Consider the following 27,308-nt stretch of genomic DNA (forward strand, 5'->3'; position numbering starts at 1 on the left):
TGACCGTCCCCGAGGTAGGTGGAGGGACCGGGGCATGGCCCGGGACTGCAACAGTACTCCCCTCCTACACACCCTTCCCGGGGGCTTGGGCTTCGCAGGTTGGTCCAAGTGGAACTGGCGAAGGAGGGTCTTGTCCAGAATGTTAGAGGCCGGCTCCCACGTATTCTCCTCGGGGCCATATCCCTCCCAGGAGAGGAGGTATTCCCATCTATGATGGTGGAACAGTACGTCCAAGACGTCCTTCACCTAATAGATGATGTCTTGTTCAGCTGTTGCAGTAGTGGGTTTAGGAGGCTTGTCGTGGAAAACAGATAGAATCAAGGGTTTGAGGAGAGACACATGGAAGATGTTGTGGATCCTCAGGGTGGATGGAAGGCGTAGATGGTAGGAAACTGTACCCACTCACTCCACTATGGAGAATGGGCCAATATACCTGGGAGCCAGATGCATAGAGTGTTAGGGTTGTGAACCCTTGGGCCGGCTGAGACGGTGGATGTTATGCTGTGGGGACCCACAGGAAGCATCACAGCAGGGAGGCAGCACTGAAGAGACTCTGGCAGAGGCTTCACCACTGGAAGCCTGAGGTCCCCCCAGGAGGAGCCTGTAGGAACCCGGGCCTCTTGGACTTAGGCGGGACCCTATGTGACCAAGGATCCGGGCAGCGGCCGAAGAGGTGGAAGATGAGGATGGCTGGACCCAGGAAGCTGAAGAGACTTCACCCTCAGAAGCCCGCGGCTCCCCCGGGAGGAGCCCGTGAGAGCCCGAGCCGCTGGGACTTAGGAGAATCCTCTGGGCCAGCGAGTACCGGATACCTGAGGTGGAGGAAGAGCCGACGTCGGGGTCCAGAAATGAATCCGAGTCAGAAGCCAGGACTCAGAGGTCCAAACTGAAGCCAGGGGTGAAAGCTGAACACGGAGTCGTGGGATGGAGCTGGGTCGGAAGCCAGAGATCAGAAGTCAAATCCAAAACCAGGAGCGGAAGCTAGAGACATAGTCAGAAGACGAAGCCGGGTCGGAAGCCAGAGGTCAGAAGACTGCAAGAACGATCCAGGGATCAATGCAGCAACTAGAGACTCAGGGAAACTGAGTGAACCTCGTTGCAAGGCGAGGGTTTGGTCCCAGCTGCAGGGTAATATACCCTGCAGCATCTGACATCATCCTTGGAGGCTGTTCCTGAGTTCCCGCGCTGGCCCCTTTAAATCTGGAGTCCCTGCGCACGCGTGCGCCTAGGGGGCGGGGCCAGAGACGGGGAATCGGCGGCATCTCCCTCGCAGAGGAGACGCCACTGCAGGCTATGATACAGACCTAGACAGCCTGGGAAGAGTCCGCGTGGGCCGGGCCGGCCCCGAGGTAGGAGGAGGGACTGGGGCACGGCCTGGTCCCGTAACATAGAGGGAGTGCACAATCGGATGTGCTTGGTGCTCAACTACACCTTATCTCCTGGGAGGAAGACAGGAGCAGGACGTTGTAGCCTGTCTGCATATTTCTTCTCGGTAGCGGCAGTCTGAAGAAGCTTCATCTGGGTGGATCTCCAAAGATCACGTAACTGACATGCTGTAAGTTGCACTGCAGGGGACGGGACCATCAGAGGCAAGGGCAAGGGAGGTCTAAGGCTTTTCCCGTAGACCAATTGGAAGGGAGACATGTTGGTAGCAGAATGCCTATGATGGTTATAGGAGAACTCTGCCCACGGCAATAAGGCTACCCAGTCGTCTTGGCGATCTCCCACAAAGGCACGGAGGAAAGCCTTTAAGGTCCGATTTGTGCGCTCTGCTTGGCCATTGCCTTGAGGGTGGAAAGCCATCATAAAGTCCAGTTGGTCCCTGAATTTCCTACAGAGAGCTCTCCAGTATTTAGCCGTGAACTGCAGACCTCGGTCTGAGGCAATATGGAGAGGAAGCCCGTGTAGGCAGAAGATGTGTTGGGTGAAGAGACTTGCGAGCTTAGGTGCTGTTGGTAACTTAGTGAGTGGCACAAAATGGGCCATCTTCGAAAATCTATCGACTGTGACCCATATCACAGTCTTCCCCTCAGAAGGAGGTAAATCCACTATGAAGTCGGTGGACAAATGGGTCCATGGCTCGGTGAGAATGGGCGAGAGTTGGAGGAGTCCCCAGGGACGGCCAATCAGAAGCTTCTGTCGAGCACAGGTAGGACAGGAACTGACATAAGTACGAACATCTCTCTTGACCTGAGGCCACCAATAGTATTCGGTCAACAGACCCAAGGTTCGAGCTACTCCTGAATGACCTGTGGTCAGCGAGTCGTGGGCCCATGACAGGACTTTTTTGCGCAGGCGAGCAGGTACCACCGTCTTGCCCATAGGGACTACTTCTGATGCTGCAAGAAGGACTTTGGCTGGATCGAGGATATATTGAGGTGGATTGGGGTTATCCTCTGTTTCCACAGTGCGAGAGAGGGCATCCACCCGGATGTTCTTAGGAGCTGGTCTGTATCGAAGGACGAAGTTGAACCTGCTAAAAAATAGTGACCATCGAGCCTGTCGAGGATTAAGGCGCTGGGCCCGGCACAGGAACACCAGGTTCTTGTGGTCCGTGTAAACAATCACAGGATGTTGGGCCCCCTCCAGCCACTGGTGCCATTCCTCAAACGCGAGTTTAATGGCCAATAACTCCTTGTCCCCTATGCCGTAATTCCTCTCAGCGGGTGAGAACTTCCGAGAGAAGTAGGAACATGGCAAGGATTTACCTTTAGGAGATATTTGGGTCAGAACGGCTCCCACCGCAAGGTCGGATGCGTCTACCTCCACAATAAATTGATGCTGAGGATCTGGATGATGGAGACAGACCTCTTGAAGAAAGGCTTTCTTCAGCTCCTGGAATGCACTTAGCACCGCCGAGGACCAGTTCTTAGCATCAGCCCCTTTCCTGGTAAGGGCCGTCAGTGGAGCTACCATCCGGGAGTAATGGGAAGGAAACGTTGCAGTGCCTTGACCCCCACCGGCTGAGGCCAATCCCTGATGGCCGTTACCTTATCTGGATTCATGAGGCAGCCCTTGGAGGAGATGATATATCCAAGGAAGGGCAGAGATTCTTGTTCGAACTGACACTTCTCTAGCTTGGCGAAGAGACGATTGTCTCGAAGCTTCTGCAGGACTCGTCAAACGTGTATAAGGTGTGTAGCCAGGTCCTTAGAGTAAATTAGCACATCGTCAAGATATACTATAACAGAGGTGTGCAACATGTCCCTTAATACCTCATTCATAAGGTTTTGAAAGACCACAGGGGCGTTGCATAGGCCGAAGGGCATGACCAGATACTCATAATGCCTGTCCCTCGTGTTGAACGCGGTCTTCCATTCGTCACCTGGTTGTATCCTTACCAGGTTGTATGCGCCCCGGAGGTCCAGTTTGGTGAAGACCTTGGCTCCTTGCAGGCGGTCTAGGAGCTCAGGAATCAAAGGCAAAGGGTACCTGTCACTTTGTGTGATGGCTTTGAGCCCACGGTAGTCGATACAGGGTCGGAGTGACCCGTCCTTCTTTGCAACAAAGAAGAATCCTGCCCCGGCAGGGGAATTAGAAGGCCGAATGAAGCCTCAGTCCAAATTCTCCTGGATGTAGGAAGACATGGCACGAGTCTCAGGCAGCGACAAGGGGTAAACCCGTCCCTTGGGAGGAGTAGTACCAGAAACCAAGTTTATTGCACAATCGAAGGGCCGATGTTCCAAAAGGAGTTCGGCCTTCTCCTTCGAGAAGACATCCAAGTAATCCAGATATTGTGGTGGGAGTGCCACGGATGTGGTCAGAAGTAGCACACTGGGGCGAGGAATAGTCACTAGGCAAGAGTCAAAACAGGATGGACTCCAAGATGTGATCTGAAGAGTATCTCAGTGGTTAACTGGGGAGTGCTTCTGAAGCCAGGGCAGGCCCAGGATGATAGGGTGAATGGATCTCTCCAAAACGAGCTCTCCTCGGTATGTAGGAGACCGGTTCGTAGAATCAACAGCTTGGTACAGGTAGAGATGCTCCCCAGGAGAGGAGTGCCGTAGATCGAAGATACTCGGAGTGGAAGGAGTCGAGGTTGGACCTCAAGCTGTAACTGCCAAACAAGATCCACGAGAATGAAATTCCCTCCTGCTCCAGAGTCGACCAAAGCCAGCATATCAAAAGTGCCCCCTGGGTAGACGAGGGTAACCGGTACAGTGCATGAGGAGGCAGTTTTAGTATTACCTAGGGTCAGCTCCCCAGTGATCCCTAAGTTCTGGCGTTTCCCGGCCCCTCACCACATTGAGCTAGGAAGTGCCCCTTGTTGCCGCAATATAAGCACAGGCCTTGAGTGCAGTGACGTCTTCTCTCCTCCTGTGAGATCGGACCCCATCCCAATTGCATGGGCTCAACCCCTTGGGCTCCGAGAGAGGCAGAGGAGGAGGGTACCAGTCGGGGAAATGTAGACCCCGAGTTACTGGGTCTACAACTGGACGTCACTTCATGAAAGCTGCGTTGGATTCGGCGGTCAACCCACCCAGCCAGATTAATCAGGCTATTCAGGTCATCTGGAAGGTCCCTCGCAGCGAGCTCAACTTGGAGACGCGAAGAAATGCCTTCTAGGAATATGCCGTGAAGGCTGTCATCCCTCCAGTCTAGCTTGGCGGCCAAGGTACGGAATTCCACCGCTTACTCGGCAAAGGACTGAGTGCCTTGAGTAGTTGGAGTAACTCGGCGGCGGCAGTGGGTCTGCGAGCAGGCTCAAAGACACATCGAAAGGCCGAGACAAACTGTTCCAGGTTCCCCAGAATGGGGTCTTTATGCTCCCTTAGCAGGGAGGCCCAGGCCAGGGGCTTCCCATCTAGCAAAGAGATAATGTAACTGGTTTTTATCAGATCCGTCGAAAACTGGGAAGGCAGCAGAGTGAAACAGATGTAGCACTGGTTGAGGAATCCGCGGCACTGCTTCGCCTCCCCTGAGTACCGTGAAGGTGCTGGCAGTTGTGTGGGCATTGCCGGTCCAGAATCGGTCGCGGCAACTAGCGCAGGAGGTACGAGGGCAGGTGCTCCATCCATATGATTGGCCAGTCTTTCTACTGTCGCCATCAGGGCATCAAGGCAGATTTGCTGTTGATGTAGACCTGGGCAATTTCGGGGATGGCCTTTAAGCCCACCATGTTCGCCGGGTCCATGGCCTTGCAAACAGTTGGATTCATGGACCCTTGAGCCAACTAGGACAGATGATAATGCACTGTGGGAAGGCCCTCAGTGGATGTCGAAGCCGGGAGGCAGCACTGGCAGGAGCCAGGAGGCCAACCGGAACTTCACAACTGGAAGCCCGCGGTCCCCCCAAGAGGAGCTCGTGAGGACCCGAGCCGCTTGGACTTAGGCAAGACCTCCTGGATGAAAGCTGAAGTCTGGAACCAGTGGAAGAAAGCCGAAGACAGAAGCCAGTGGATGAAAGCCGAAGTCAGAAGCCAGGAACAGCAACTAGCTACTCTAGGAAGAGTGAACCTCATTGCAAGGCCAGGAGTGGAGTTGGTGCAGGGTTTAAATACCCTGAGAGCATCTGATGTCACCCCTGGGCGGTGCAGTGCTTTCCCGCGCTGGCCCCTTTAAGTATCGAGCCCCTGCGTGCGCATGCGCCTAGGGGGCAGGGCCAGCTCCGAAGCATCGACGGCATCTCCCTCGAGGAGGGAGTGCCACAGATCAAGGCAGGCAGGCCTGCATAGGCCAAACAGATGCTTTAGCAGCCCGGACCGTCTCAGAGGTAGGTGGAGGGACCGGGGCATGGCCCGGGATCGCAATACCTGTTTATGTATCCTCCCAGGCAAGGGAATGGAAAATGGGGTAGAGGGCATATAAACAAGGATAGGGATTTAAAATACTCTACTTAAATAAAATATTTGCGTCTTAGACTAGTTGTACTTTCTGACTGTCTTGTTTCTCTTCCCCTTGTGTCTTTTCTAGTGTATATCCATTCTCTCTCCCCTCCCTGCATCACTGCTCTACTTTCGCCTCGCTTCTTTCCGTTCCCGAGGGGCCAATGTAATAAACCGTGCTAAAGCATCCGCGGTTTTTTGTGCGGGTTTTCCCACACTAATCTTACTCCTGTATGTAGTAAAGTATTTAGCACCAAAAAAACCCCACACAAAAATTGCAGCTGGTTTAGCATTGGGCCCATGCAAATGGCATGTAAAGGAGGCCATTAGCTATTTATGGGCAATGCAGAGAGTCGCGTTAGCAGAGAGACTTGTTAGCATCTGTTTTTTTGTGTGGGCTTTTTAGCGCCTGGGTCAGGGCAGGCATAAAAGGTAGAGCACATGTCAATATGCAGCAAGGACTCACATCAGAACTGATTGCTGCTTCCCTTCGCCATGACACTATGAAGAAAGTGAACGGGAATGACTGAGGGCTTCCCTGCAGCTAATGAGGCTTGAGTGCCAGGCTCAAGCCTCACTAGATTTTGGTTTCTCTTTCTCCCTTTCTCTCTTGTGGCTATTGCTCGTTTGGAATAAACTTCTCACCAGGTACTGTAAATGTCATTTTTCTGACTACAAAAAAAACCCAAAACAGTTACAGCTGTTTTCCCTAACAGCATCTCTAACCCTTGAGCACACAAATATCTGCAAACCAGCTTCTATCCTTCTCGGCAGTAACAACAATCCTGCTGTCTTCGATGTAAATTCTGCTCTGATGTGATTTTTAGCTATTGGGAAACAAGGCTGCATCTTCCATCTCTGCTATATTATTACGTTGAGGGTTTTACCATGAAATATGGGTAACAGATGTTTAGAAACCTGCGCCTGTTTTTTTGCACATGTTTTTTGTCTAGCGTAGGTTATGTGCATGGGCTTCATCCCACGAGGCTGCCTGTTTTTGCCATGCATACTCTAAAAAAATACACACTAAAAAATAGTGCCAATTTTACCCCGGGTCTTATTACATTGGCCCCTTGTGTCTTCACTGATGTGTCTCGGCTCTTTCCTATCTTCTCTCTCTAACCTACCTGCTCTGTGTGCAGGACTACGGAGTTTACAGCCAGCTTTTCAAAGTAGGTACCAAGACAGGTTGGCACTCTGGCTCTGGAAATGCATGGAGCAAGGGATCAGGGTGGGGGATGGAAGTGATTTTTAACAGGTATATTGTAGACTCTCTCCTCTGGTGCTTCTTCTGGCCAGTTGCACACTAGCAGCTCCTTCTGACCCAAAAACATCCACCTTAATAAATATTCATGGACATTCATTTTCAAGTGGGAGGAGGGGGTTCCCTGCAAATTTATCAGTGACTATTATGACAAAAATAAGAGAAAACCAGTGGAAAAAAATTACACATTATTTTTCCAGGTAAATAGAGTTTATTTTGGTGGACAGAAGCCAGGACAGTAACATCATATTAAGCATATTCTCCCACCTTTCCAATTAGCAGCATCCCCTTCTCTACCCCAACTGCTGCTCAGCATGTCCCCCTCTATTCCTATCCCCAGTAAGAATCTCCCTCTCTCCCTCCCTTCACAAGAACTGGTCACTGGTGGTGACTCCAGGCTCTTCCTCCCTCTTTCTTCAGTAGCATGCTTGCTTTTTTGCGGGGGCAGGGAGCATTGCAGGAGGTGCTTCTGGTGGAGGGGGAGGCCTACTTTGGATACTATATTGGCAGCACCAACCGCAGGTATTTTGGCTGCTTGGGGGCAGTGTAAAACTTGAAATTCCACATTGGTGGCAGTGGAGGGCAAGCACTTTCACTGGTGGGAGGTGGGACTTAAAATGCAGCACACATTTTGGCCTGCACTGGCTTCTAGCAGTGATGGGAGGCTTTGAAATGCTACATTCACAAATCTGGAGTTGCTCTTAAATCATCCTATAATTAGAGTTTTCACTTTAATCTGTTTAAATGTATTTTCATCTTGGGAAAAATCTGGGAATTTAAATTGAAAATGAAGGACCCTATAAATATAGCTGGCATAGATGTCCCAAATTCATCCTCCTTAACAAGAGAAACCATTTTTTTCTCTTTCTGTTAATAAGAGAAACTAAATTCTTCTCAAACCCCCCCCCTCTATTTGAGCTCTGATAATGGATGCTTTACCATAGAGCATTTTCCACTGCTGCTCTATGGCTAAATGCTAGCTGTCAGTAGTATTTATCATACTTTATCCTATTTCCCAGCAATGATGAGTGGAGCACTATATATAACTGTATATGTTGCAAACCTGAAAGACACTGAACTGTTGGACTTTGCACGCTGATCATGATAAAGAATGATACAAACTGGAACCAGGAGAGCTGCCCTATACACATTAACCTGAGCTGAAGTGAGGAAAGTTGCACATATACAGAAACCTGAGTTGAAAGCTGGCAACCTGTGATTGGAAGAATGTTGAAACCAGCTAAGGTGTGAAGAGTGACGAACAATGAAGTTGTAAAAATAAATTACATATAAGTAAAGGCTACGTGGAAATAGAACTGAGTAGGTTTGAGACTTGCATTGCTTTATTGGCAAAGTCTGCTGCTCCCAAGAAACTCTGTACTTGCCTTTCTTGTTATAATAAAGATTTTTTTTCAGTATTGAATGAACGAGTCAGTATTGAATGAACGCATACTGAATATTTTTGGTGACCCCGACGTGATCACAAGATACGCTTAAGATTGCGCTACTCAGACCACCGTGATAGGGGTAAGTAATAGTGTTGTATAGGCTACATATATTTCTGGTTTGTGTTTAGCTATCTTGCTTTGTATTTTAAGTTTCTTTTGCCAGTTGCTATGTTTTATTTTCTTGCTGTTATTATGAAGCACTTTAGGAAAGATAGGGGAAAGTTCCTCTGCAGAGCAAGACTTCTCAGTTCCAGTACAACAAGTTATTACCTATCATAAGCCAAATGAGAAATTGATTTGTAAAATTCATGATAAGTGGGTTAAGTGGGTGGATGCGGATGCCTTCTTAGCCTGGTCAGCTGAAGGGTCATTCCAGATGTCTCACTTAATGCAGATGTTATAATTTATACAGAATAGGTATAAAAATAAGGATAAGAGTTTTGCCAGTCATGTACAGGTACACAGCTGGTTTATTATGACCAAAACATATTTAGAAAAGCAGAATAAGGTACCTGTGGATTTTAAAATTGAGTCTAATGTGGAAAATGAACTTCCACCATGTGATACTAGCAGTTTGACTTTAGAACCATGGAAGGACATTCTTCAGCCTTAGACTGCTATGGTTTTGCAGCCAGGTTCCGAGTTTCAGTCATTACCACCTAATTCTGTAGCTCCTGAACCTCCCATTACGGCAGTTGGATATAAATCTTTATATCCAGATGTTTCTCAAGTTGGCAAGGACAGAGTTAAAAGCACTCCTTGTCCTGCTGAGTGCCCTCCCCGCCCCTTGAGTGTTTCAGGAGCCTGCATAGAGGGGAGTGAGGAACAGGCGTGGTTTGATATTGCAGGACAAGTGAAATGTATGCCTGTGGAACCAGACTGTGGGCTGAATGAGCAGATTAAGGGGCTAAATAATTTAATGTTAATGAAAATCATAGTCAAGAGAGATCCTGTCGCAGTATTAATATGCCTACTAAAGAAGATTGGGATAAGATAAAGGAAGATCAAATTGCTGCAGAAAGGATTCATTTAAGTAATGCGTTGGAGTTCCAGCAGTTAGTAAAGCAAGTAGAATTGCTGGAACATCGTTTAAAGTCACAGATGAATACCCCTATAACGCAGATGCATATTCCTGCAGCACCTGTTACCTCTGGTGCTGTACCAAAAAATCCAAATCTAAGCCATTAAAAACACATTCTATGGAGCTGTGGGATAGGACAGGACCTGCTGCAGTTCCTCTTTTGCAGGATTCTGAAAAGGAATTCATAGGATTTACGTGTGCCCAGAGAGAGCCCCTCCTTCCCCATGATTATGTTGCTAGGGAAGAGTCATCAAACTTTTATGTTGTGCCATGGGTTACTACCTGAATGTGTGGACGTCCCAATTGTCTCCCCAGATGTCCACGTACCCCTTAGAAGGTGATTTAACACATGAAGGAATGAATACTGCCCGTAGTACTATTTGAGGCCCGCCTAATCCTGGTTGGTTGCATAAGTTGCAATCATATATGCATAAGGGATTGGTTGTTTGGGAAAAATATGAGGGTAAATATCCGCCCACTAGCCTATTGGTGTGTCAGAATCTGTTAAAGCTTTACCTATTTTGATAAAACAAACTTCTCCAGTACAGCCACCTATGAATGTATATTCCCCGTGGTCTTTTACTGATTTGCAGACATTGATAGGTAAGTTACCTAGTATTTTGTGAGGTGCTGGGCCATGGATAAGTAAACTTGAGAAACATACAAGTGGATATCAATTGGCAGTGGGAGATTTAAAGGCAGTTTTGGCACAGACCCTTGGGTTGAATCCCACACTTGTGTAGACATCCGCTGGGAGGTCGAGAGTTATAGATTCTAATTTATATGATGGGGATGGGTTTAACCAGCACCAAGCTGCCCTATGGCAGAGCCTGAGCCAGTTATATCCACAGCAGCATGATTTTGCCCATTTAACAGCGGCATGCAGGAATCCAAAGTTAAAAACGTTTGATGAGCATTTGCATGGGTTTCAAACTATTTATCAGCAGAGATGGGAGAGCCGTTCAGCTCTCCTAATCAATTGTCAATTTTTAGTCATATGTTTGTGCAATCATTATCAGAGAAAATGTGGACCCCTCTTTTAAATGTTGTAGGTTTGCAGAATATGGATTGGCCCACTATGAATAGTCATTTCCTTCATTATTTGCAGAAGTATGAGGAAGGGGTTACAAAACCAGGAGATGAGTTTGTTAAATTGCAAACTAAATTATGTTCTTTACAAATTGCAAACAATGGGGGTTTCACAGTCTCCTGCCACAAAGGCTAAACGAGATTTACTGGAGGGAAGGAATTTGCATGATTTGCAACATGCGATGTATGTTAATGCCCCTTTGCCAGGGAATGATATCCCACGGCCATTCCAAATGTCTTATCTGCTTTGAAATATATTTCTTCTGTTTTAACAGCTCCTGAATCCCCACTTAAGGAGAAGGGGAAGACTACTATCAAGATTGTCGATCTACTCTGGCGCACACATTTTACCCACAAGACATGGAAAGACCCAGTGTATCTGGGTCCTTTTCAAGTTGAAGCCGTTACATCTACTGCTGTACGTTTGAAGGGAGAGACAGTGTGGACTCATAATAGAGACATACGTCAGTAGTATTATTTGGACAAAGACAAGAAGAGGGAAAAATTATCCATTTATTATTCTGATATCCGATACAAGCATCATGATGTGAATGATAATTAGTAGTTTTGTTTGGGGCATTTTAAGGTGTGAATGTTTTCCTGTGAGAGGTATTGGTGCAACATATATGAATAAGATGTGTGTTCAAACCGTCCAGGAATTGACTTACGTGCGAGCACCTCTGGAGGGAGGAGCTAGCACTCTGGTTATGAATGACACCTCCAGAGGGAGGAGTTAGCAATCTGTTATGGATCTGATGCCAGATGGGCGGAGATATCAGATAGAAGTTTGCAATCTGTAAAGGTTCTGCTAGGAGTTAGCAATCTGATATGAGTGACTCCTGAGAGGGGAGGAGTTAGCAATCTTGTAGGAAAGCTCTGTGTTAGAGCTAGGAGTAGCAAACAGAAGTGTACTAGCTCCAGAAGGAGGTGGAGTTAGTAAGCTGTTATGAATCTGTTGCTGAAGACCCCTGGTAGGAAAGGAGTAGCCATCTGTTACCAGCGGAGTGCTTGGAGAGGACACTCAGCTGTAGAGGAATGTAGATAGGTGAATCCTTGGCCGATGGCAGATGACTGCGCCCCCAGGAGAATATCCTGAGAGGGACCACCGGCTAGGATTGGGTATGGAGACAGACACAGGATTCTTTTATTAGACAGGTAGAAGAACCACCAGAGGTGGCAGTAGTGAGCTGCTACACCTGGCAGGGCTGAAGTCCCTCAGGTACTGGAACCACTATCCTAGGGTAGCTGAGCTGTAGAGAAACTATAGATAGTGAGAAGACAGGTATACTGTGCTCATAGCCAGAACTAGATGACATATCTCACTTAGGTGTAGATTTTAAAAAATAGCACGATCGCACACTTTTGTTCGCGCACCAGGCGCAAACAAAAGTACGCTGGCTTTTATAAGATACGCGTGGAGCGGCCTCAGAGGGAACTTTCTTTCGCCCGCCCCTCACCTTCCCCTCCCTTCCCCTACCTAACCCCCGCTACCTTTATCCATGGATTTATGCCTACCGGAGGCAGACGTAAATCCGCACGCACCAGCGGGCTGCTGGCGCGCCAAGACCCGACCCGGGGGCTGTTCCGGAGGGCGCGGCCACGCCCCCAGAATGCCTCCGGGCCGGCGCCACGCCCCCGGGCCCACCCCCCAAATGCCGCGTCATGCCCCCGAAACGCCGCGTCATTTGGCGACGCCCCTGACACGCCCCGACATGCCCATTTTAAAAAGCCCCGGGACTTACGCCCATCCCGGGGCTCTGCGCGTGCCGGCGGCCTATGCAAAATAGGCGCGCCGGCGCGCTAGGGCCCTGCTCGCGTAAATCCGGCCGGATTTACGTGGGCAGGGCATTTAAAATCCGCCCATTAAGGTCTTTAGAAGGCTCAGTAGCTGGAAAGGGTTAGGCCCTCGAGGAGCGAGTACCTGGTTCCAGGGAAAGCTCTGAGAGAGCGATGATAACTCACAATTGTCTGTATCTGTGATAGCTTCCAGGCAGTAGAGAATCTTCAGAGTGTTCAGGAACATGGGCCCTCGAGGAGCAAGTACCGGTTCCTATCGGCAATCTAAAATAGAGAAAAGAGAGAAAAGAGAGTGAGGCCCCGAGGAGCGGGTACCCCTGGTAAGTCCAAGGAGGCAGAGTAGCATAGGTAGCGAAACTCTTGGCGTAACCTTGCTAACTCAATCCGTTAGCAATTTATGAGACCTTTTATATTGGAAGCGGATGACGTCAGTTCAGGGGGATGCCCCCGAGGTTCGCGCCCTTGCTGGTACATCATTCGGTGCGCGCGCCCTATGTCATCAGGAACTTGAAGGATCCACAGCATCGTACCGCTCCAGGGACACTGGAGGAAGATGGCAAGAAGACGCTGCGGCAGCAAGCCATCCATCAGGCCCGGAGGAAGTTGCCACAGTGGTAAGGAGGGCAGAGTGAGGGCGTTGAGCAGCAACGGATGCAACATTGACCAAAGTTTAACCTGAGAATATTTCAAATTGTATTATTTGTACCCCTTTTCCAATTGCTATGAATCATTTGCCAGCTGTTGCCTCACCTGTAGGATTATGCCAGATTATAGGATTTAATGCGTGCAGTCATGCAAATGTGTCACTGGACCCTTTGGCAGGTAAATTATGGTCACAATATGTAGGAAGAACGAAATTCCCACCATTGTCGGCTAGTTTGCCACCTAGAGGATACCTCTGTACTAATAATCATACAGAGTCTAATCCTATTCCATGTAATTATACATATTTTAGAACTAATAATTCATGGGTGGTAACTGAAGGTACAGTTATGCCCAGACCCCCAATTTCTGACCTTAAACAGCAGTGTAATTGTTCCAACTCTATTGTAGTTAGTAATGTAAATGATACCAGTGGTCCTGATGGTTGTTTACAGTGTGTTCTTAGACTTGTAAAGACCATTAAAAGAGCAAGTGAGACCTTTGCAACCGTACGATTTAAATCTAGTTAAATAGCCTATAGCGTTCTTAGGAACAGTAATGAAATCAATTCGACTTTGACCCCTTGTATACAACGTGCAGACTGAGATGGGCTTGCTAGTCCTTTTATATATGGACCTTATAGTGGAAATGCAACTTTTATTAGTAATTTTACCAATTTATATGTAGGACACTATTGGTTATGTGACGAATTGGTGTATCTTTCTTTGCCCGAGGATTATTATTTCTGTGTTTTAGTGACTTTTAACTATTTCACTAGGATAATACCTTTGCAAACACCAGCTCACTTTCAACATCGTGTACGTAGGAGTATTCCATCAGCAATACCTGAAGGAGAGGCGATTGCATATCTAAATTCCACATACCCTCTTACTAAAGCCCGATTAGATGGATTATCTTGGACAGCCTGGATTCCCATTTTTCAGCCTCCTGCAGTAGCTGCTGAGTTGGGAATGGCAATCCGAAGGTTGCAATCATTATTCCATGTTATGACTTTTGAAATGAATAAGGCAATGATAGCTCTTAAGTCACAAATTGATGAGCTTAATATTGTTATCAAATATAATAGACAAGGACTAGATTATATGTTTGCCAAAGAAGGAGGATTATGTACTATGCTTAATAGCACAGAATGTTGCAGTGTAGTGGTTAATCGTTCAGAGATTGTGAAGAATGCCATGGGAAAAATCCAAAACTTGGCGAGATTGAAGGTAGATTTTCAGGGTGGTTTAGATATTAATTGGTGGTCCACAGTTACTTCGTGGTTTGCAGTTTTAGGTTCTGGCCTAAAGGGCTTTGTAAATTTTGCCATTGGATTAGGTGGACTTTTGGTGCTTGGCTGTTTGTGTACACCATGCATATGTTCATTTATTTTGCAATATCAACATCGTTTAACTTCATCAGTGTCACTTGGTAAAGTGATGTATGCAAACATTGTGGAAACACAGATCACTTCAACTTATGCAGCTGTGTCTGGAAAAGATATTGAGATTTATGCAGACCCCTATTATGTCATGTAAGACTTGCTATAAACAGTATGCTAGGCTATGACGGGTAAGATCTCTTGGGAATATTATTAGAATATTTTGCAGGGGACAACCTAAGACAGCTGGATACAGGCCAATACTTTTTGTGAAGGATCTCTAGGCAAGAATCCATCAAGAGGGGAATGTATATAACTGTATATGCTGCAAACCTGAAAGACACTGAACTGTTGGACTTTGCATGCTGATCGTGATAAAGAGTGATACAAGCTGGAACCAGGAGAGCTACCCTATAACATTAACCTGAGCTGAAGTGAGGAAAGTTGCACGTATACAGAAACCTGAGTTGAAAGCTGGCAACCTGTGATTGGAGGAATGTTGAAACCAGCTAAGGCATGGAGAGTGAAGAACAATGAAGTTGTAAAAATAAATTACATATAAGTAAAGGCTACATGGAAATAGAACGGAGTAGGTTTGAGACTTATATTGCTTTATTGGCAAAGTCTGCTGCTCCCAAGAAACTCTGTACTTGCCTTTCTTGTTATAATAAAGATTTTGTTTCACAGATATTTTTGAGTCAGTATTGAATGAACGCATACTGAACAGCACTCAGAGCTGCATCCAAACTGCGCAGCATGAGCTTTAAAACTGATAACTCAGTGGTGCTGCTGCATACTGTAGTACAGAAGGCCTGTGTTGATTTCTCGGGCCAGGTATTCTGCTCCCCCAGCTGGGGCTGGGAATAATGTAGAGGCAGCATTTACAGCCCCTAGTGGGATGGAGTCCCAGCCATTGTGCAATGGCACAACCTATTAACTGGATTTAGGGCCATGATTGCAGAATTCTGAAATGAGCCCTAATGCATGGTCCCCAGCTGAGGACTATAATATCAATGACTAGATTAGGTGAAGTGGGAGGGGATGCAAAATAGGGAAAATAATCCCTAGGTAATTGCAAATTAAGGCTCATGGCATCAGATCTAAAAAAGAAATAGACGGGAACTGCTGAATTAAACAAAAAAAGCTATACCTAAACATTCTGTTTGGAGGTGTAGTTAGTTATAGCTGATATACAGAGATCTTCACATATGTGAACTCCAATATATCTCCTATCATCTAACATGACTCCCCCTCTCCCTTTAGTACAAAGAATTAAGAGCATTCATATATATATTTTGTAATTTAAAATAAAAACTGTAAGTAAAACACTCATTGCTTAAAAGTATTTTAATGATGGGCTTATGCCAGATTTGAGAGGCAATCATAGCCCATGTCTCTCAGCTGGAGCATTGCCACTGAGATAACTGATCTACAGGGGAAGGGAATTATAAAAAGGGAAAACAGCCAGGAATCCACAAATCTATGATGCTAGCTCCTCAGCCTCCGATCTCCAAATGTTAATGATGGTTGGCTAGGTTGGGGCAGGTTCCAAATGGGCTGGAAGCCCATAGAGTAGGAGGAAACTTTCCTTGCCAAAGAAAGAAAATGTAATATTACACATAGGGTTGGTTCAGCAAGGTGTCTTCCTAAAGACACAGAATGAGGGAAAAGCTTTAGCGAAATCAGGCCCATAAAAGGTGCTGTATCAATTTAAGACTGTTATGAACTGCCACAGCACATTAACAGAAGCTTGAAGTTCTCAATGAATAATGCAGTAAAGTATCCTAAAACAGCAAACTAAGGCCCATGGGCCATATCCAGCCCACTAACATCTTTCTTCTGGCCTGCCTATTTCTGCCAAAGCTGAATTATATGCAGCCTTGGATGCTGACCTTCCTGCCTGAGTCCTTGATGTCATCATCGAAGGCCTGAGTCACCCTTGATGATGTGCTGAAAAGTAAAATGTTGAGGCCTTCAACAATGATGTCAGATACATGGACAAGCAGGTCATGGGCACAAAGATGACATGATTTTCCAATTGATGTCTTTTCTGTGCAAGCCTATTGGAGACAGCAGGAGCCTCCTCATGCTTAGGAGCTGCAGCATGCAGAATCGACAGCCGTATTTTCCACCTGCTGTCGCTGATGACTTCTTCCTTCCCACCTCAGCCCTGAAGGTAAGCTTGAAATGCTGCTGGGGGAGGGAAGAGCTGGAACTTCTAACAAATAGTGTCTTTTCTCCAAAACTCATATTAACACCGGAGTTGTTCCTTGCAGTGGGTCACCACCTCGAGGGCAGGTCTTCCCTATCCCTAGGTATCCCAGACACAGGGTTCCCCAATCCCTGTGCCCAAGAAAGGCCCAGGTGTCTCACAAGGCTCCTACCATTAAAAATTCTCAAAAAGCCTCAAAAACAACCCAGAGGGATATCCCAACCAGCTAGTGAGTCGACTGAAAGGAAAACCTTCCCGACCCTGGTCAGGACCACCAAGCAGGGCTTGCTTGGCTCCTCTGACTGGGCCTGAGAAACAACAAAATCTAAGCTCCTAACTGCCTCCCAAGCACTAGCCAGAGCACTGCAATAAAGGCTCACCAGGGGGGGCAGCCATTCCAGACCCTGCAGAAGGAGGGGCTGTATTTGAATGGAACATCCCGACTAAACCATCCTACTCTAACTAGCTGACACTTAACACTCAGGACTTACTGGTAGTGTGACCATAGGATCCGCTACATGTGTGTATTTATTTTTAGAGTTTCTTCTTGCTCTAGGAACTCTAACTTGGAGCTCCTCTTTCCCCCCTGCTGCAGGCAAGAACTTGTAATGTGGCCTGAGCCAAAACATTTATCCAGCCCTATCCTACAACCTCAGGGTAGTGAAGGCACCAATGCGAGAATATGGATGAAAAACCAGACTCAATAATCCTCCTACTTAGGATGGCCAACCTTTCCATTGACTATAACAGGACATCCTGCCAAACTTGAGGCAAGGGTGAGGAGAGAGGGCTACTGTCAGTTGTAGAACCACAGTCATCACATGGGCTCAAGCACCACCCATCCCATCATTTTATAAAATTTCATCCATCCTCACCAACATCAGACACAGCCTCTCTTGTGCAGCTTTGCTTTCTATCATAACTAAAACCTCTCTAATACATCCATCCACCCACCTCTTTACACAGTCCCAAATATACAACTTCCTCTACTATGCACACTTATCCACAAAACACAGACTTGTTTCTCATCCACACCTAGTCATCTAGCATGTCTCTCTCTCTCCCTCTCTCATCCTCATAAATTTTCCCTCCATAGACAACATTATAGACTTTGGGAAGGCAGGGCTAAGTTTGGGGGAAGAAATAAAAGAGAGATGCAAAAATTAGTGTGCGTAACACCCCTCATCCAAATGAAAAGACATAAAGCTAAAAAAAAAAAAGAAAAAAGGAGTAAACCACCACCAGTGTCGGATATTTGTTATTACAGTTAGAATTTAAATAAAAAAAATTAAAAAAAAAAAACACCTTTCCAAAGTCACATATTTAGATCATTTGAAATCACACACTTTTACCTTTACCTTTTTTCCCATATCATATTGTTCTCAACTCTGCTTTCATCTTCTGGCTTTTCTTGACTCCTTTCCCCTGTTCTTTTCATTTTACTTTTCTTTTCTATGACTTGTTCTCCAGCTCTCCCCCATACAACCGACATGGTTTCTCTTTCATGCTACTTCTCTCCATCTCTCTTTTCTTCCATCTGTCATGTCACTCTTCTCATTCTATTGTATGATCTAATCTGTTTTACTTTCATTCCTTTATTTATCTTATTCTTCCATCACCTCATCCCAGCCCTCCTTTTCCGCTCTCTCCAACCCAGTCATCTTTCCTTTTTCTCCCTCTTATCTTTACTCTTTTCCAGCCTGTCAGTTTTCTCACAATATGTCCCTTCATTCTGTCTCCTCTTCCTTCTTTATGCCTCTCTCTTCTGTGCTTCCTGTTTCTAGCCTCTTCCCTCCCCATGCCCTCATATTTCTCCCTATGCCCTCCTGGTTTACTCTCCCTTTCCTCCCTGCTGCCCTCTTTTTTCTCCCTCCCTTGTGCCTCTTCTTTTTCCGTACCCCATTGCCCGCTCCTCTCAATGTCCCCTATATCTATCCCTTCCTTCTCCTATCAGGGAATGGATCTACAATTCTCAGTCTGGAATCCTTTTAGACTTAAAGCAGAAATACTAGCTGGATTGTTCATGATAGCTCTAGCTCGATTTTGTCTTTTGGTTGTATTTCTATGTCTCCTTTCTTTTCTCTCTAATAGTTGCATACTGTTTGAGTTGCACAGCTACAGCTACTTTATCTCTCCTGCTAAGGCAGTGTTGAAATAACTCTTTAATTTTTATAGCATCTTATAAGAATGGCTTTTCATATGCCTTACCGCTGTTGATCCCCCTTATATTGAGCAACTGGATTCATATACTGTATCTTCACTGTTCATTTTCCTTCTGGCGTTATAATCAACATTGGAATGTGTCACCATGTGCAATTAAGTAAAACAAGACAATGAAGATAGTGTAATAGAGTTGGGTTTTCTGTGGAGCACATGGCATTTGCAGCATCTCGATAAATTACAAGTTATTTAAGAAATAGAGACTTGACTTTGTTACTGAACCTTTTCTCCCATTTCAGCTCCTTGTTCCTCATGCCCGGTCTTCTTAATCCACTCCCCAACAGTGACAACTAAATGGATGGTTGAACTTATGGTTCATGTCATTCCTTAAGATTGTTCAAAGGTAGCTATTCAAACTGATTCTATGTTGTCCAGAGATTAAAAAAATAAAATAAAAAATTTGCCTTGTGTTAAAAATGTACAGAGCTGAAATTAAACTGGTATTGTCAAGGGTCCTATATCAAACAGTTAAGGTGTTTTATCTGCTATCTGATTAGACCTGTGATCATATTAATATAGTTCTGGCTGCTTAAACATGAGATGGACACAGGGGTTCCTGTCTTTGAGGGTGGGAGGAATAGTAAAGAAGTCTCCAAGGCCCTTTTTTCTCTCTAATTAAACTCCACACAGATGCTTGATGTTCACACACAATATCCTTTTATACAGAGGTAGATAGTTGCAAACTTTACAACAGAATAAAAACTAGAAATATCCAAACATGACAGCAGAAAAAGATCATCATATGGCCCATACAGTCTGCCCATCCATGCAAATTTATCTAGCCTTACAATTCCAATCACTTCCTCAGAGATCCCTTGTATTTATCCCCTGCTATCTTGAATTTAGATATCATTTTTGTCTCTATCACCTCCACTGGGATTCCATTCCATGCATCCACCACCCTCTCTGTAAAGAAATATTTCTTAAGATTACTTCTGAGTCTATCCCCTTTCATCCTCATTCCATGACCCCTTGTTCTAAAGCCTCCTTTCCATTAAAAGAGGCTAGCCTCCTGTGCATGGGAATCTTTGAGATATTTAAATGTCTCTATCATATCTCGCTATCTCGCCTTTCCTCCAGGGTATACATGTTTACATCTTTTAGTTTATTTCCAAATGCTTTAAAACGAAAATCACTGATCATTTTAGTAACCATCCTCTGGACCTACTCCAATCGGTTTCTATCCTTTTGAAGGTGCGCTCTCCAGAATTGTACATAGTATTGTCTCACAAGGGACCTATACACCTCTTTTTTTCTTCTAACCAATCCTCTCCCTATGCAGTCAAGCATCTTTTTGGGTTTTGCTGTTGCTTTATCTGCCTGTTTGCTCACCTTAAGATCAGATGCAGTCATCCCTAGATTCCACTCTTCTATTGTGCTTAGAAGAATTTCACCTCCAATACTGTACCTCTCCCTTGGGTTTTTACATCCTAAATGCTTTACTCTGCATTTTTTAGCATTAAATCTTAGATCCCAATTTCTAGACCATTCCATGAGCTTCTCAAGATCCCTCCTCATGCTTTCCTCATCTTCCTAGCTGTCTACACTGTTGCAGATTTTGGTATCATCGGCAAAAAGACAAAACTTTCCCAACAATTCTCTCTATGCTGTTCACAAAAATGTTGAAAAGAACTGGTCCCAATTCAGTTGGAGCACTGAGAGGAGAGGATCACCTTGCTGGTGGCTGAAAGGAATCAGTAAGTTTTTGCTTGGGACATTGTCTTTTTTAAAAATATTGGGGCAAAGTTAACTATTTGGTAATATTATTTAGTGTGTTTGTATTTATCCCATGCTATCTTGAATTTAGATATCATTTTTGTTTCTATCACCTCCACTGGGATTCCATTCCATGCATCCACCACCCTCTCTGTAAAGAAATATTTCCTAAGATTACTTCTGAGTCTATCCCCTTTCATCCTCATAGTAGCCAACTCCCAACATCAGACTAGCAGCCCTTGTGCTGCCTTGGAGGAAGAAGGTCTCATGATTGGAGAGCATCAACCTGATGTAGCAGGAAAGGATCCTGTAGCAAGGACCTGCTCTCCAGGTGATGTATTGTCCTTTCGCACAAAGGATATCTCCCCAAGGCTTACTGCCCAAGAGGGAAGGGTTAGGTCGGCCGTCATAGTTGGTGATTCGATTATTAGGAATGTAAACAGTTGGGTGACTGGTGGGCGTGAGGATCTCCTGGTAACATGCCTACCTGGTGCGAAGGTGATGGACCTCACGCATCACCTAGATAGGATTTTAGACAGTGCTGGGGAGGAGCCAGATGTTGTGGTACATGTGGGCACCAATGACATAGGCTCTTAGGTAGAAAGCTTAAATCCAGAACCTCCAGGGTAGTATTTTCTGAAATGCTCTCTGGTCCATGCGCAGTTCACCAGAGGCAGGCAGAGCTCCGGAGTCTCAATGCATGGATGAGACGATGGTGCAAAGAAGAGGGATTCAGTTTTGTTAGGAACTGGGGAACCTTTTGGGGAAGGGGGAGTCTCTTCGGAAGGGATGGGCTCCATCTTAACCAGGGTGGAACCAAACTGCTGGGGCTAACTTTTAAAAAGGAGATAGAGCAGCTTTTAAACTAGAACAAAGGGGAAAGCCTACAGTCGCTCAGCAGCACATGGTTCGGAGAGAGGTATCTTCAAAGGATACTAATGATGCAATAGAATTAGGGCATCCCGACAGTGAGGTTCCAATTATAAGTAATGTAGTCCAAGTGCCTGTAACTAAAAACTCAGCTGACCTAAACAATTCTAAAAAGAAGAATGAAAATACAAACAAAAAACAAACTTTGAAATGTTTGTATGCTAATGCCAGAAGTCTAAGAAGTAAGATGGGAGAATTAGAATGTATAGCAGTGAATGATGACATAGACTTAATTGGCATATCAGAGACATGGTGGAAGGAGGACAACCAATGGGACAGTGCTATACCAGGGTACAAATTATATCGCAATGACAGAGAGGAGCACCCGGGAGGCGGTGTGGCACTTTATGTCCGGGATGGCATAGAGCCCCCCTCTTGCTGCTGGACTGCTGCCTTCATCTCAAATTTGTTCAGTTCCTAGTTAAGTTTTAGGTTGCTATGGGAGTAGGAATGTGTGTAATTAATGTCCTTTAAATGTATTTGTGAATTCACTATATGTGGCCTCCATGGGAATGATCAAACTCAATAAGGTGTTTTTTTTTTAAGTGGCACCTGTCTTTAAATTAAAGGATGAGCTGGGTGGGAGGGTTGGGAAATACAGTCTAACTTCAGTTAGTCAGCCAGAGTGACTCACTGCTCTCTTGATTAACAAATGTTGGTACCTAATCAAACCAAATCACACTACCTCAACACCTTTCCAAGGTGAGTAACTGAATTGAACTGTTCAACCTTTTTTCTTAGGTATACACTGCTCCTAGCCAATATACAAACACTCTAACTTCTGCTTACTAGCTGCCTTACAGACTGACTATTTAAAAATACAGTCTAACTTTTATTTATTTGCTGCCTTACTGACTATTAAAACTGCATGAGACTAAATGCACAATTGAATCTTTATGGGTAGAAATCCCTTGTGTGTTGGGGAAGACTATAGTGATAGGCATATACGACCGTCCACCTGGTCAAGATGGTGAGACTGATAATGAAATGCTAAGAGAAATTAGGGAAGCTAACCAAATTGGTAGTGCGGTAATAATGAGAGACTTCAATTACCCCAATATTGACTGGGTAAATTTATCATCGGTACATGCTAGAGATATAAAGTTCCTGGATGGAATAAATGACATTTTTATGGAGCAATTGGTTCAGGAACCGACAAGAGAGGGAGCAATTTTAGATCTAATTCTCAGTGGAACACAGGATTTGGTGAGAAAGGTAATAATGGTAGGGCTGCTTGGCAATAGTGATCATAATATGATCAAATTTGAATTAATGACTGGAAGGGGGACAATAAGCAAAGCTACAGCTCTCGTGCTAAACTTTCAAAAGGGAAACTTTGATAAAATGAGAAAAATAGAAAAAACTGAAAGGAGCAGCTACAAAGGTAAAAAGTGTGCAAGAGGTATGGTCATTGTTAAAAAATACCATCCTAGAAGCACAGTCCAGATGTATTCCACACATTAAGAAAGGTGGAAAGAAGTAGGGATGTGAATCGTTTGACGATTTAAAATATCGTCCGATATTTTTTAAATCGTCAAAAATCATTAAAGAGTGCGATACAATAGAAATTCCTCCGATTTATCGTGAAAAACCATTAATCGGGTTTGTGTCCACTAACGGGAGTTATTTGGGGAGAGGGCGGGAAAACCGGCACACCAAAACAACCCCTAAACCCACCCCAACCCTTTAAAACTAATCCCTTACCTTCCCCCCCCCTCCCAACCCCCCCCCCCCCCAAAATGTTTTAAAATCACCTGGTGGTCCAGTGGAAGCCCCGGGACCGATCACCCGCTCTCGGGCCATTGGCTGCAACTAATAAAAATGACGCTGATGGCCCTTTGCCCTTACCATGTGACAGGGTATCTGTGCCATTGGCCGGCCCCTGTCACATGGTAGGAGCACTGGATGGCCGGCGCCATCTTTAAAGATGGTGACGGCCATGCCCGTGCCATTTTTAAAGATGGCGCCGGCCATCCAGTGCTCCTACCATGTGACAGGGGCCGGCCAATGGCACAGATACCCTGTCACATGGTAAGGGCAAAGGGCCATCGGCGCCATTTTTATTAGCACAGTAGATGGCCCGAGAGCAGGACATTGCTCCCCGTGCCCCCACTGGAGCACCAGGTAATTTTAAAACATTTTGGGGGGGGGGGAGGTTCGGGAGGGTGGGGGAGGCTAAGGGATCAGTTTTAAAGCGTCAGGATGGGTTTTTTGTTTATCGGATCGGGCGCAGCCGATAAACAAAAAACCAATCGGGCCGGATGATAAAAATTATAAGATTTGAATCGGAACCGAACCGATTCACATCTCTAGAAAGAAGGCAAAATGATTACCGGCATGGTTAAAAGGGGAGGTGAAAGAAGCTATTTTAGCCAAAAGATCTTCATTCAAAAATTGAAAGAAGGATCCTACAGAAGAAAATAGGATAATGCATAAGCGTTGGTAAGTTAAAATGTAAGACATTGATAAGAAAAAGTAGTGGAAAGTGTTTTAAACATCAAAATCACAGAACATATAGAAAGACATGGTTTAATGGAACAAAATCAGCATGGCTGTCCCAAGGCCTCACAAATCTTCACTTTTTTGAAGGAGTTAATAAACATGTGGATAAAGGTGAACCGGTAGACGTAGTATACTTGGATTTTCAGAAGGCGTTTGACAAAGTTCCTTATGAGAGGCTTCTAGGAAAAGTAAAAAGTCATGGGATAGGTGGCGATGTCCTTTCGTGGATTGCAAACTGGCTAAAAGACAGGAAACAGAGTAGGATTAAATGGACAATTTTCTCAGTGGAAGGGAGTGGGCAGTGGAGTGCCTCTGGGATCTGTATTGAGACCCTTACTTTTCAATATATTTATAAATGATCTGGAAAGAAATACGACGAGTGAGATAATCAAATTTGCAGATGACACAAAATTGTTCAGAGTAGTTAAGTCACAAGCAGATTGTGATAGATTGCAGGAAGACCTTGTGAGACTGGAAAATTGGGCATCCAAATGGCAGATGAAATTTAATGTGGATAAGTGCAAGGTGATGCATATAGGGAAAAATAACCCATGCTATAATTACACAATGTTGGGTTCCATATTAGGTGCTACAACCCAAGAAAGAGATCTAGGCATCATAGTGGATAACACATTGAAATCATTGGTTCAGTGTGCTGCGGCAGTCAAAAAAGCAAACAGAATGTTGGGAATTATTAGAAAGGGAATGGTGAATAAAACGGAAAATAACATAATGCCTCTGTATCGCTCCATGGTGAAACCGCACCTTGAATACTGTATAGAATTCTGGTCGCCGCATCACAAAAAAAATATAATTGCGATGGAGAAGGTACAGAGAAGGGCTACCAAAATGATAAGGGGAATGGAACAGCTCCCCTATGAGGAAAGACTAAAGAGGTTAGGACTTTTCAGCTTGGAGAAGAGATGGCTGAGGGGGGATATGATAGAGGTGTTTAAAATCATGAAAGGTCTAGAACGGGTAGATATGAATTGGTTATTTAGTCTTTCAGATAATAGAAAGACTAGGGAGCACTCCATGAAGTTAGCATGTGGCACATTTAAAACTAATCGGAGAAAGTTCTTCTTCACTCAACGCACAATTAAGCTCTGGAATTTGTTGCCAGAGGATATGGTTAGTGCAGTTAGTAGAGCTGTGTTTAAAAAAGGATTGGATAAGTTCTTGGAGGAGAAGTCCATTACCTGCTATTAATTAAGTTGACTTAGAAAATAACCACTGCTATTATTAGCAATGGTAACATGAACTAGACTTAGTTTTTGGGTACTTGCCAGGTTCTTATGGCCTGGATTGGCCACTGTTGGAAACAGGATGCTGGGCTTGATGGACCCTTGGACTGACCAAGTATGGCATGTTCTTATGACTGAATCCTAAGGCACATCACTTGATTCACTAGTAATGCCCCCTCCTCAGAATAAATTCCATTTATCACCTCCCACACAGCCAGTTTCTAACCCAGTCAGTCACTCTAGGTTCCTTACAAGGATGCTCAATTTATTTATAAATCTCCTGTGCTGAACCATATCAAAGGCCTTAGTGAAAACCGAGTACACTACATCTAGCGCTTTCCTTTGATCCAACTCTCTGGTCACCCATTCAAAGTCATTGATCAGATTAGTCTGACAAGATTTAGCTCTAGTAAAACCATGCTGCTTTAGATCATGCAATCCATTGGATTCAAGAAACTGCACTATCCTCTGTTTTAATTATTACATTAATTTGTTCATCACACAGATCAGACTAACCAGCCTATAGTTTCCAGCCTCCTCCTTACTTTCACTTTTATGAATGGGAGCCACATCTGCCCCTCTCCAGTCCTCCAGAACTACTCCCAGCTCTAAAGAAGCATTGAAAAGGTCAGCCAGTGGAGCTGCCAGGACTTCCCTAACTTCCCTCAATATCCTTGGATGTATCCCATCTGACCCCATTGCATTATGTACTTCAAGTTTAGTTACCTCCTCTCAACACTGTTCTCAATTCCAATCTTATTTGTGTTTGTTTTGTGGTCCTGCTCCAGGAACTTCTACAGTGAACATTGACCAGAAATATTTGTTAAGCAGTTTTCTTTTTCCTTATCAGCCTCTACATATTCCTCCCCTTCATCTGTGTCTCACAATGCCACTTTTGCACTTCCTTCTGTAAACCCTGTGATGCTTGAACCCAGATAATAGTCCCAGAGGCCATATCTCACATTTCTATTTAGATGGACACTGTAGCCATAACATTAGATTTTGTTTTCCAGGGTTTCCTGTGTGGGAGGAAAGTTTCCTTTCAAGGATCTCACATTGCTCTTTACTTTTCTCAGAGTTGTGTCTCATACTTACAGCACAGCAACAATCACATGGCTCTCAAGCCAGCCACTACCGCTCCTTTTGGGGAAATGCATAACTCTCCCCAACTCCCCTCAGTTGTGCTGCGGTTAATGGCTTTCCCAAACCAAAACAGCTTATGCACAGCAGGTTTCCCCCACATAAGGTAAAAAGCATTCCTTTAAACTACAGGTACTATCCCATCCCCCCAATCAGGTCACTTACTCAGTCTCCATGGCAGAACCTGAGGATTCCTCCGTCCAGGAGTCTACCTCCATGTCCTCTTATTCTTCATGCCACAAGTCCCAGCAAAGCAAAAGTGTCCCAAAACAGACCAGCAAGTAGGAATCCAGCTCTGCTGGCCTCTCTGCCACCTCCCTCAGTATCTCTGGTCTCTGCCACATTCCCCAGAGATACCTCCACCCTCTTGGCAGTGTTATCAATGAGTTCTCAGCAAAAAGATAACAAAACAAATTCCAAAATGAAGGGAAGGTTTTGAATCCACACACTCACCTTCCCTGGCACCATGGTTACTGTCCGTCTCTCCCCAGCAGAGACAGCTTCCAGTAACAAAGTCCTCCAAAGCCACAGGTAGCAAGGTCCTGATCCATCCTCCTCAGTCCCTGGAGGGAAACTGAGAGTGCTCTGGCTTTGGCTCCTTTTTATAGGATGGAGACTCCTCCCCTGGTGGCTGGGGATTGGTTCCTGGGGCTCCACCCTTTTCCTTCCCTTCCCCTAGTGGCCAGGGATTGGTTCTTGAGTCCCCAGGCTTTGCCTCTCTCACCTGTGTCTATTTTCTCTGATGCTACAGGGGAAGGAACCAGCGTGACTCTGACTGTCCCTTGGTATTTCTTCCCCCTTCCCTGGGGTTTTTAGTT

At 45.3% G+C, this 27,308-nt stretch overlaps 1 long non-coding RNA gene across 1 annotated transcript in view; it reads right to left on the reverse strand.

Moving 5' to 3' along the window:
• The window catches only part of LOC115088653, a 40,822-nt gene extending 13,769 nt beyond the window's left edge, over positions 1–27,053 (reverse strand). Inside the window, exon 1 of the long non-coding RNA XR_003855813.1 lies at positions 26,944–27,053. This is a non-coding gene — a long non-coding RNA (uncharacterized LOC115088653). The remainder of the gene's footprint in view (positions 1–26,943) is intronic.
• Positions 27,054–27,308: the final 255 nt, after the last annotated feature.

Source organism: Rhinatrema bivittatum, chromosome 3, assembly GCF_901001135.1.
Source record: "Rhinatrema bivittatum chromosome 3, aRhiBiv1.1, whole genome shotgun sequence".
Taxonomy (NCBI): Eukaryota; Metazoa; Chordata; class Amphibia; order Gymnophiona; family Rhinatrematidae; genus Rhinatrema; species Rhinatrema bivittatum.